Raw genomic sequence first — 11279 nt, forward strand, 5'->3', positions numbered from 1 at the left:
TCAAGACATCCGCCATATCTAGTCTGTGCAGTGCAAAAGGCTAGGTGCAGACTCCTGTGGGAAATGTATGCCATCCTTGCTTCCTCCCTTCCCCCCCACTTCTCTCCCTCTCTTTCTGCCTTACTTTCTTTCCTCCCTTCTTTCTTCCTTCCCCCTCCCTCCCTTCTCTTTCCTTATTTCTTCTCTCTCTCTCACACACAGAATTCCCACCTTTTGCTAAGAATTCCTTTTTGGGAGACAATTTTAGGTTGTTTAGCTAAACAGCTTGATGAGTGATTTGGCTCCCTCACCCGGCTCAGCCACTTCCTAGCCAGTGATCTCAGACCAAACACTTAATCTGTCTTTAACTCAGTTTACCCATCTGTAAAAAGAGGATTAATACTGGTGCTGGAGTAATGGAATGAGCAGGGGGGTGGGGGGTGGGCAGGGCATGTTGTAAATCCCATAACTGATAACTTGCACTTTCCACACAGGGCGCTTCTTTTTTAAATAGAATTTTAAAAATTTTATTTAATTTTTTAGAGAGAGAGAGAGAGATAGTAGGGGAGGGGCAGAGAGAGAGAGGGAGACACAGAATCTGAAGCAGGTTCCAGGCTCTGAGCTGTCAGCACAGAGCCCAATGCCGGACTCAAACCCATGAAACATGAGATCATGACCTGAGCCAAACCAGCCGAGCCACCCAGGCGCCCCACACACAGTGCACTTCTGTGTTGACTTCTTTTAGACAAGAAGGTACAGCTTTTATTATTAAAAGTAAACAAATAAATGACATAGACAAAGAACGCAGGTGTTGCCACCTACAGGGAGTAAAGCGCTGCAGGCTGCGCGGACTTCAGAGGGAGGGTCCCGGCTGGAGCTGCGCGCATGTGCAGAAGAAAGCAGTTAAGGGAGAGGCGGAAAGGCACAGGACAGCAGGCCGGCCCCCGGCCACGTCCGCCCTCTGCGCACTGCGGTTACTCACTGTGGTCCAGGCCTGCGGGGAGAGGCGCCCACCTCAATCACAGGTCCATGGAAAATGTCTGCGGGTGTTTCAGGGCCTGAGGAAGCAGGAGGGAGGCCGGGTCAGGGTCTCACAGGAGTTTTGCATTCCGGGACTGACAGAAAGTTCCCTGCAGGTGGGAAGAGAGCTGCCCAGCCCTGGCCTGGAGCCGGGCACAGACCAGGCACAGGGTACGTTTTTCCAAATGGGCGTGAACTGGCGGTGTCTCCTGCAGGATGGGGAAGGGAGGGGCTGGCACGGAGCCCTCTGATGCCACTTAGGAGCTAGGAGACCTGGGGCAGATGACTGGACTTCTCCAAGGTTCAATTTCTTCCTCTGTAAAATGAGGATGATAACATTTAGCCTCTTGGGCTTGTCATGAGGAAGGTGCCACACGTGGACGGAGGGCTTGCGAGCGCCACACACGTGTCCCGTGCTCCCTGCTCCCGGCACCGTGTCGCGCTGTGTCTGGAGAGGAGGAACCACGGGAGGTCTACACCCAGCTGAGACACCCTGAGGTCACCTACATTTGGAATTCCAGCATCTCCCGAGCCCGCCTCTAGTCCCCAACCACTCCTGGGTCCTTTAGTGGATCTTAAGAATGTCACACTTGTCCCTCACAGCGGGAGGAACCATGAGCCAAGCTCGCACACCCCGAGGTCTGACTTTTTCCCTCTTCGCTCCTGTTGCTCTTGCATCTGTTTACTCCGACGCTGCCGCCTGAATCCTGGATCCTCTGCTCGCTCCCGAAAAACAGGGAGAGCAGCGGCCTTTCTGCTCCGCACACGTAATCTCCTCAAGGGCGTGCGTCCCCGCGAGAACAGCATACAGGAGAGGAAGGGAACTTAACTCACATGTGCTGACATAAATGACCGCAAGTGCAAAATGCTATCATTTAACTCAATGGCCCCTTTGGTAGACATTATGATTTCAACGTTTTAGGAGAAGGACCCAAGGCTTGGAGAGATAGTAGGGAAAGGGGGGTCCCGGCCCAGCATTTCTATCTCTAAGCTCCTGGCACTTTCTGATCCCAAGCAGCTGGCCTCTCCCATTCTTGTGGGATCCCTGCAGAGCACAGGACCCTGATGTCTGGCCCAAACACAGCTGCCCTGGCCAGCCCAGCCCTTTTCGGGCTAGGGAGGGTCTTGACCGCAGGCCAATATGTTTGTTACCGGCACTCTAGGGATACCAGGCATTTTCTTAAGTGACTCACACAATACAGGAACTGATACCTGATCTTATTACTAGAACCTGAGAACTAGGAAGAGGGCTAACACATCCTACCCCATGCAGTGTCCAGAGAAGTCCAGGTCCTGTGAGAGATTTTCTGATAAGGAGCCTTATGTATAGAGCACACCCAATTATCTCAGGGTTCAAAGTTAAGGAGAACAGGTTGGGAAGGTACTGAGATAAGTACTTTATGATTGAATTGCATCCTCCTAACACTCCTGGAAGGTAGAAATTACCTCTTTTTTTAAAAAAAGTGTTTTTCTTTCTTTTTGAGAGAGTGAGAGAGAGAGCAGAAGGGCAGAGAGAGAGGGAGACACAAAATCTGAAGCAGGCTCCAGACTCTGAGCTGTCAGCACAGAGCCTGATGCAGGGCTCAAACTCATGAACCACAAGATTGTGACCTGAGCTGAAGTCGGAGGCTTAAACAACAGAGTCACCCAGGCGCCCCTACCTCTATCTGTTTTTAGTTGAGGCAGTGGGGCCCAGAGACATGAATACTCAGTAAGGAACAGGGCAGAGGTTTAAATCCAAGTGCCAGACACCCAGGGTAGCACTCTGGGGCGGGTCTTACTCCTAAGCCCTTCCCCAGTGAAGTCCTCCATCTTGGAAGGCCCTTTCCCTCTCCCCTACACATTCTTTCATTTTAAAATTCTTTGGGGCATATTTATTTTTATGTTTGATTTTTGAAAAAGGTAATACATAGAGGTGACACAAGATTCTAGAGGTACATATAAGGTCATCGTGGACTCATATTTTATTCATGAGAATTAGAATGGGGGCCCCATCTTCTGGCAGACACAGCTCCACATGAGTGCAAGGGCCACTGACTCAAAAGGAAGTGATGCTCTCTGCTTCTGTGCTTCCCCAACCCCAGCATACCTGTGCCTCCAACTTCCACTAAGCCTTTGATGGTAGTGATAAAAACAATCATGTATTTGGGGGGGATGAAGGTGGGAACAAAGTACAAGAGGCCACAAGAGGAAACAAAGTTTCCCCTCCAACTCTGATACCCAGGACCACTTTACTTAGTAAGTCTTTGTCAAGTCACTGCAAGTTTTTTTTTGTCATTAAGTCAATATTTCAAAATGTACATCATATGGCTTTGTAAAATAGCTCACCGCTAAAGCAGAACAGTGCCCTAAGACCACATTTCCTTTCTTGCATAACCCTTTGTTTTTCTTGGGAGTTAAATTGCTTTAGAGATTAAAAGCGTAGTGTTGAAACATACAATTGAAGAAGTGTAGAAGGTAGAACAAAAAGATCACTGATGGATAAAAGAGGGAAAAGAGTTAAAAGATAATAAGGAGACGATCAGTGCAGGAGGTCCAATGTCCAGGGTCCTTTTCATAGCAGAGCTGACAATCTATCTGGGAACATTAAAGGCATACCTATGATGTGGCCAAGGGACCAGATAATGGTCGAGTGAGTGGTCCAACTATCCAGTGCTAAGGGAGGCTCATGCTAGTCCTGGCATGCATACTTCTCTCCTGGATTCTGGAAAAATCCCCTTCTAGTTCTCCCCTGCATTTCATACTGCACAGAACCACCAGAGCCGTCTATGCCATATATTTGATCATGTCATCCTCCTACTCAACAACCTTCAGCTTTCCAAACTCATTTCCCGTAATTCCGACCCAGTTTCCTATATGTCAGATGACCTGGAATGAACACTCCATGTTCCCCCCTCTTCTCTGCTGTGAGTGCCCATCCCAGCTTCCTCTGAGGACACCTCATCCGTGCCTCCCTAAAGCCACGTCCCACTCTGCCCTGAGTGACACTTTGCCTCCCCTTCTTGCCTGTGAACAACTCTAGAGAGTTGAGACTGTGTTTCTTCAGACTGTCTGTTCCCAGGCATCCAGTGTGGGGCTGAGCCGCACAAGTGCACTACTAGACAGAGTCTGTTTGGGTCCACTCAGTACTTGTTCCTCCTTATTCTGCTAACAGCCTCTAGATTTTTCTTTGCGGAACCACCCCTCCCACAAAGTGCATGTGTCTTGCATGGAGCTGACTGCCCACTTCCCGGTTCTTAGGGAGTCATGCGTCCCCAAGCCTGGTTTGTCTATCTATTCCACACACCATCCCCCCACCAAGCGACAGGTTTAGGAATGGACATCTGCCCCAAGTCCAATCCCAGGACTTTTGTAGATCTTCAGGGGAGAGGGAAACTGCCTGGGTAGGAAGGCAACACAGAAGAGAAGTGAGCAAAGTCTGAGAGCTGCGAGCAGCTGGCAGCATCTGGACCCTCTGGGCAAGATTCACCCGTGGACTTCTCAGTTGGGGAAAATACCACCTTTTTTAGTCAAGTCAGCATGAGCTCAATTTCTGCCATTTACAATCAAGTGTTCTGACTGAAGAGTAGGTCGTGTTGGGGGGTAGGGTGCAGGCAGAGCCCTCAGGGAGCCTGGAATGAGCTTCTGGGGGCCCATCTTGCTGTGTTTCTTCAGGAGGTGCTAAGGACCCGAGTGTGTTTGATTGGTGGAAAGTCATTAAACTGTATTTTTATGACTTCTGCTCTTTTTCTGTATGTATATTTCAATAAAAAGGTCAGAATCCTGACTGAATAAGGAAGTAAGTGTCACGTGAGGAGATATCCCAAAGACTCAGCAAGTAGATGATATTAATAAAGATTTGCCTAATTGAAGTCAGATACTCTCTGATCCAAATCCAAAGGGAGGAATTCGGCATGTGTCCCACATTTCTTCCTACTGAGCATTTATTTTTAAGTTTAATTATTTTTGAGAGTGAGAGCACAAGCAGAGGAGGGGCAGAGAAAGAGAGAGAGGGCGTGAGCACAGGCAGGAGAGCAGCAGAGAGAGAGAGGGAGAGAGAGGATCCCCAGCAGCTTCTGCACCGTCCTGCTGAGCNTCCTCAGTTTTTGTCAGCATTCAAGAGTCTCTCATGATTTGCTTCTCTCCCTTTCCCCCACCATTTCTGCTCTTCTTCTCCCCCTTGTTCCTCCGTCAAGTTCCTCCTAATCCTCCTATACGTGCAAACATATGATATTTGTCCTTCTCTGCCTGACTTATTTCGCTCAGCTGCTGAGCATTTTAAAGTGACAGTATCTTCTAAATATCCTTGACTGTTTCTTGGCCTGAGAGACATAGGGAGGGGCCTGACTTGCAGAGGGGAAACCTGAGGGCAGGATGGTGTGCTACAGGAAGGGGTGAGCTGGAGTCCAGGGATCCAGCTTTCTGGGAAACCCTCACCTGCACCCTGGCTCTGCGTGCCCTTGACTCCACAGCATCTCCTGTCATCAGCCCCTCCCAGCCCTGGCATGGCATCTAAGGGAGTGAAATGTACAAATCCAGGGCTCAGATTTCTCTCAGTTTGGCATCAGCTGGAGGCTATCCCTATTCAGGAATCCCAAAGGCTAGAGAAAACAGATTCCAGATAAGGGATCAGTGGACTCTTGACATCAAGGGCCACCCCTGGGGGACAAACCAGCTCTAATGGAGCCCAGGGCATCTGTTAGAAAGAAGGCTGAAAAGGAGGGAAAAAGAGAATTAAAAAAGGGGGGGGGGAGGGAGAAGGCAAGGGAGAAAAGGAGAGAGAGAAGGAGGAAGATCAATGTTTAGAGTGGGCTGAAAACATGGAACACCAGTAAATACCATCTATTGAGAGCTTCCTGTGTGCCAAGAGTTTTCTGCCCATCTTCCGAAGTGGACCTGATACTCTTCCCTGTTTTACAGATCAGGGAACTGAGCTTCAGAAAGATTAAGAAATTTGCCCAAAGGACCCACACAGCAGCAGAGTCAGAATTTAAATCCTCACCACCTAACTGTAGAGCTCTTAACTACATAGTGTCAAGTGGAAGAAACCACAAGGACCAAAACATACAAGGATATTAAAAATACACCAACATCAAAGGAGAGCATCAAGAAAGAAAGAGGACACCCCTGGATGGGAGAAAATACTTGCAAATCATATGTATAGCAAGGGACCCAGAATATATGAAGAGCTCTTACAACTCAATAACAGAAGACAAACAACCCAACTTAAAAACAGGCAAAAGATTGGAGTAGACATTTCTCCAAAGACATACAAATCACCTATAAGCGCATGAAAAGATGGTTGACATTTTTAGCCATTTGGGAAATGGCGATCGATACTATAATGAGATACCACTTCCCATCCACTAGGATGGTTAGAGTCAAAAAGGTAGATCACCAGTGTTAGTGAGAAGGTGGGGAAATCGGAAGCCTCGGACACTGCTGGGGGATGTAAAGTGGCACAGTTGCTGCAGACAATAGGTAGTTCCTCAAAAGGTTAAACACAGGGTTACCAAGTGGCGCAGAGATGCCACTCTAAACTACATATATCCAGGGGTGCCTGGGTGGCTCAGCTGGTTGAGCATCCAACTCTTGATTTCAGTTCATGGGATCAAGCCCTGCATCAGTGCGGAGCCCACTTGGGATTTTCTCTCTCTCTCTCTTTCCCTCTCTCTCTCTCTCTCTCTCTCAATCTCTTCCTCTCTCCCTCTCTCTTTCTGTCCCTCCCCGGCTTGCACTCTTTTTCAAAATAAATAAACATTTAAATAAAATAAAATACATTTCCAAGAAGACTGAAAACACATGTCCGCACAAAAATTTGTTATTACCTTTCACAGCAGCATTATTCATAATGGCTTCAAAGTGGAAACATCCCATATATCTAGCAATTGATGAATGGATAAACAAAATGTGTGGTACATCCATATACATTGCCCCTTGAGGAATGTGGAAGTTGGCCATCACGCTCTACACAGTTGAAAATCCATGGGTAACTTTTATAAGTAGTGTCACACCCAGCAAGGAGCCCTATGTGGGGCTTGACCTCACAACCCGGAGATCAAGACCTGAGATCAAGACCTGATCTTCTGAGATCAAGGATTGGATACTTAACCGACTGAGCCACCCAGGCATCCCCCCACCCCCACCATGTGTAACTTCTGGCTCCCAGAAAACTTAGCTACAAATAACCTTCTGCTGACTGGAAGCCTTAACAGTAACAGTCAGTTGATGCCTATTTTGTATGTTACATGTATTAAAATAAGCCAGAGAAAAGAAAATGCTACTAAGAACATCACAAGGAAGGGAAAATACATTTACAGTACCATACTATGTTTATTGAAAAAAAATCTGCATATAAGTGGACTCACAGTTTAAACCCACATTGTTCAAGAATCAACTAATTGAATGTGATTTGGCAGTAGGAAGTATTGACACGTGCTACAACATGGATGAACTCTGAGGTGATTAACACGCAACATGAATATACTGTGCGCCAGTGAACTGTGCACCATAAAAGGGTGAACTTTAAGGTATGTGGATTGCATCTCAATAAAGCTTTTATTTAAAAAAAAATACACAACTATATATAGAAAACAAGTTGGAAGGATGTGTGCTGAATAGTAGTTCCTTTTCTATGGCCAGATAACAAGTAAATTTTTTCTGGTTAGTGCTTTGCTGCGCTTTCCAGGTGGTCTAGGATAGACGTGTATTACTTTGGTCATCGTAAAATCATAAACTTGGTTAAAGGAGCCACGGGCATGGGTGGGGCTTGCTGCTCCAGCTTTCACTGCAGGATGAGAAGTGCCTGCGTACCAAGTACCAATCTCGGGCTGACCTGAGTACCAGTTGGCCAGGGTAGGACAAGGGAAGGACGGGGAATTACCTCCTATACGCTGAAAGGGGGGAAGAGTCCTAAGCCCGCCCTCAGCCTCAGGGCTGTGGACTGGGCCAGGCTGTGGCAGAAGACACTCCTGGCCCCGAGCCCTGGCCGCATCTGCTCTCTGCCAGCCCTAATGGGCAGCTTCGTGGCATCAGCCAGAGGCAAGGAGGCTGGAGTCACACAGCCCAGATGCTGCTGGAGGAAGTGGATTTGCTTGCAGCAATCTATTGGGAAATGAAATGAAATTGTCTGGGAAAGGAGCCTTAAATCCCCCTGGCTCAGGGCCACCCTGGGGGCATTTCAGGGCAGATGAGTAGATAACGCGTAACACCTTTCCCTGGCTCTGAACGTTGGGGATCCTCAAAATGAATTTTGCACAGGACCTAATCATAGACCCTTACAGCTGGGGAGACCACGTCAGGGGGCTCCCACCTCTTTTCTGAAATAACACATGCAGGGGATGGGGGTGGGGAGTGCACATTTGGCACATTCTCCTGTGTTCCCCCAGGTGTTGACGGAGCCCTCTTATTACAGGGATAATCTGGAATGTTCTCTGGTTTATTTTGTAACACTTCATTTTGATTCATTTATTTTTGAAAAGCAAATCATACTTAGAATTCAATGACATAAAAAAAAGGAAAGGGATGTTTTAGAAGAAAACTACTCAAAACGTATAACGGCCAAATGCAGTGTGTGGCTGTTGTTTGGATTCTGATTCAAACAAACCAAGCGGAAGAAGAGATTTTTGAGGCAATCAGAGAAATTTCAACTCGCCTGAGTATTAGATGACACTGAGAAATCACCATTCGCACTACTATCACCACGCAGAATACTCTTGCTCACGCATTTCTGTACCCAGCTCCCCTTACTAGACTAGAGAAGCAGGATTCTGTCTCATGATAGGGAGTAGGGAGGGCACAGTGGCTGATGAGCTCCATTTGATCATTTACTGTGTGATCTTGGGAAAGTTACTTAATGTCTCTGCGCCTGTTGTTGTTGTTGTTGAAACTATTAAATGGAGGAAATTCACCAGGCTGGCTCAGTGGGTAGAACATGTGATTGTTGATCTCAGGGTGGAGTTCAAGCCCCATGTTGGGCCTAGAGCTTACTTTAAAAGGTTTTTGTTTGTATGTTTGTTTTGTTTTAGAGAAAGAGAGAGAGAGAGAGAGAGAGAGACAGCGTGAGCAAGCAAGAAAGCATGTGTAGGGGAAGAATAGTAATGGAGGGAGGAAGGGGAAGGGAGAGAGAGAGGGAGAGAGAGGGAGAAAATGAGAATCTTAAGCAGACTCGACACTGGGCTCTATCCCATGACCTTAGGATCATGACCTCAGCCAAAATCGAGTTGGATGCTAAGCCACCCAGACTCCCCTAGAGCTCACTTAAAAATATGGGGGTGTCAGGTGGGTCAGTCAGTTAAGTGTCCAACATTGGCTCAAGTCATGATCTCACAGTTCTTGAGTTTGAGCCCTGTATCGGGTTCTGTGCTGACAGCTGGGAGCCTGGAGCCTGCTTGGGATTCTGTGTCTCCCTCTCTCTCTGCCTCTTCCCCAGGTGCATTCTCTCTCTCTCTCTCTCTCTCAAGAATTAATAAACATTAAAAACTTTTTAAAATAAATAAATGGAGGAAATAATATAACCCAGGTCAGGGTTATATTTGAAGAGTGAATGAATACTTACAATATTTATAAAGCACTTAGAATTTAATATAAAGTACCCTAGTATTTGCTCAGAAATCTTTCAAATCCTGGATTACAACTATATTCTATGAATCCAAGCGAAAGCATTTTCATAAGGAAAAAGGACAATAGCCTGATCTGGTTCAGGTGACCCTAGGAACAGAATGTGGCAAGCCCAGGCAGGGTCAGAACATGTACATGCAGGGGTGCCTGGGTGGCTCAGTCAGTTAAGCTTCTGACTTCCGCTCATGTCATGATCTCGTGTTTCATGGGTTCAAGCCCTGCCTCGGGCTTTGTGCTGACAGCCAGCTCAGAGTCTGGAGCCTGTTTCAGATTCTGTGTCTCCCTCTCTTTCTGACCCTCTCCTGCTTACGCTTTCCCTCTCTCTCTCTCAGAAATAAAACATAAAAAAAAAAAAAAGAACATGTACATGCAATACAGCAGTGAATAACGGCCAGAAGACTGGCTTCTGAAGATCGACTGGGTTCAAATTCTGCCTCTGCACCAGTGAGGTGTGTGACTTTGAGCAGGGCACTCCTAACATCGGCTCCTTTATAAAGGGCGCTGTAACAGCCCCTACCATACGCGGTGGAGAGGAGTAAATGCAACCGTACCCTCAGCACAGCCGCCCCTTACTGTGCGGAAGCGGCCAAACACTATTCTCATTAACTCTGGTACTTGGCACCCTGGCTCTGGGCCCCAGGGCAGCCAAGTCCTTTCTGCTCTTTAGGCCTCAGTCTTCCCATCCTCATGCTTCCGGTGCAAGAGGGTACAGAAAAGGGGCGTCTGGGTGTCTCAGTCGGTTAAGCGTCCGCCTTAGGCTCAGGTCATGATCTCACGATTCGTGGGTTCGAGCCCCGCTTCGGGCTCTGTGCTGACAGCTCAGAGCCTGCAGCCTGTTTCAGATTCTGTATCTCTGACCCTCCCCTGCTCATGCTCTCTCTCTCTCTCTCAGAAATAAATAAAACATTAAAAAAAAAGAAAAGAGGGTACAGAAAAGAGAGTTAACATCTGCGCAGCACCTCCGCTGAGGCCAAGATCTAGCAGTTAAAACAGGGGCCGCCAGGCTCCAATTCAGCTGCATATGGTTCTCAGTTCACTTACCAAGCTGCTTTTCCTCAAAAGAGTTCCGCAGAAAAAGCTTTCTGGATTAAAGCCATGCCCTCGGAAACTCCCGTTTTCAGAGTTTAGGGATCCCCAGCAGCGATCGCCTGTGCAGCTGAAGCCCCAGGAAGGCACTTTGAATCCAGCGCCTGGGGGCTGCAATGCCCCTGCCACCTTCTGCTAGAACGACCACCCTCAGCTCTTCTCCCCACACCCGGCTCCTCCGCTACAAGATCAATGCCCCTGCGTGGGGGCGCCCTGCGTGGAGAGAGGCCGAAGCAACGTACCCCGAAGCTGGCGTCCCTGCGCGAGCTGGCGCGGCGGGGAGGCGGACACCTCTCTGCTGAGGCTCTGCAGCGGCGCCTTGACCTCGCCTCTTCCCGGGTCCAGTCCACGGCCGGCTGTGTCTTCACTGGGAGACTCCGCAGGGACTGAGGTGCTCCGTGGGCTCCCGAGGCTCTTCGGGGGCGCGCAGGGACCCCGGGGAGAAGGCCGCGAGGCGCACGGGCGCGGGGTCAGCGGATGCCTCGATATTGGAGGCACCTGGCGAGCTCCGGCGGAGGGACCCTGGAAACGCGGCGGGAGTGCCCTGGAAACCGAGAGGCGTCGTAAGAACGGGATGCGTGCGTGTGAGGGCAGAC

At 48.5% G+C, this 11279-nt stretch overlaps 1 protein-coding gene across 1 annotated transcript in view; it reads right to left on the reverse strand.

The window, feature by feature from the left end:
• CHST6 (carbohydrate sulfotransferase 6) overlaps positions 1–11279 on the reverse strand; it is a 13709-nt gene that overhangs the window by 2338 nt on the left and 92 nt on the right. Inside the window, 2 exon segments of the mRNA XM_077754199.1 lie at positions 962–1037; positions 10926–11227. The gene's annotated coding sequence lies outside the window, so the exon portion shown is untranslated.

Source organism: Crocuta crocuta, unplaced genomic scaffold (assembly GCF_008692635.1).
Source record: "Crocuta crocuta isolate KB4526 unplaced genomic scaffold, BGI_CrCroc_1.0 scaffold61, whole genome shotgun sequence".
Classification (NCBI taxonomy): domain Eukaryota; kingdom Metazoa; phylum Chordata; class Mammalia; order Carnivora; family Hyaenidae; genus Crocuta; species Crocuta crocuta.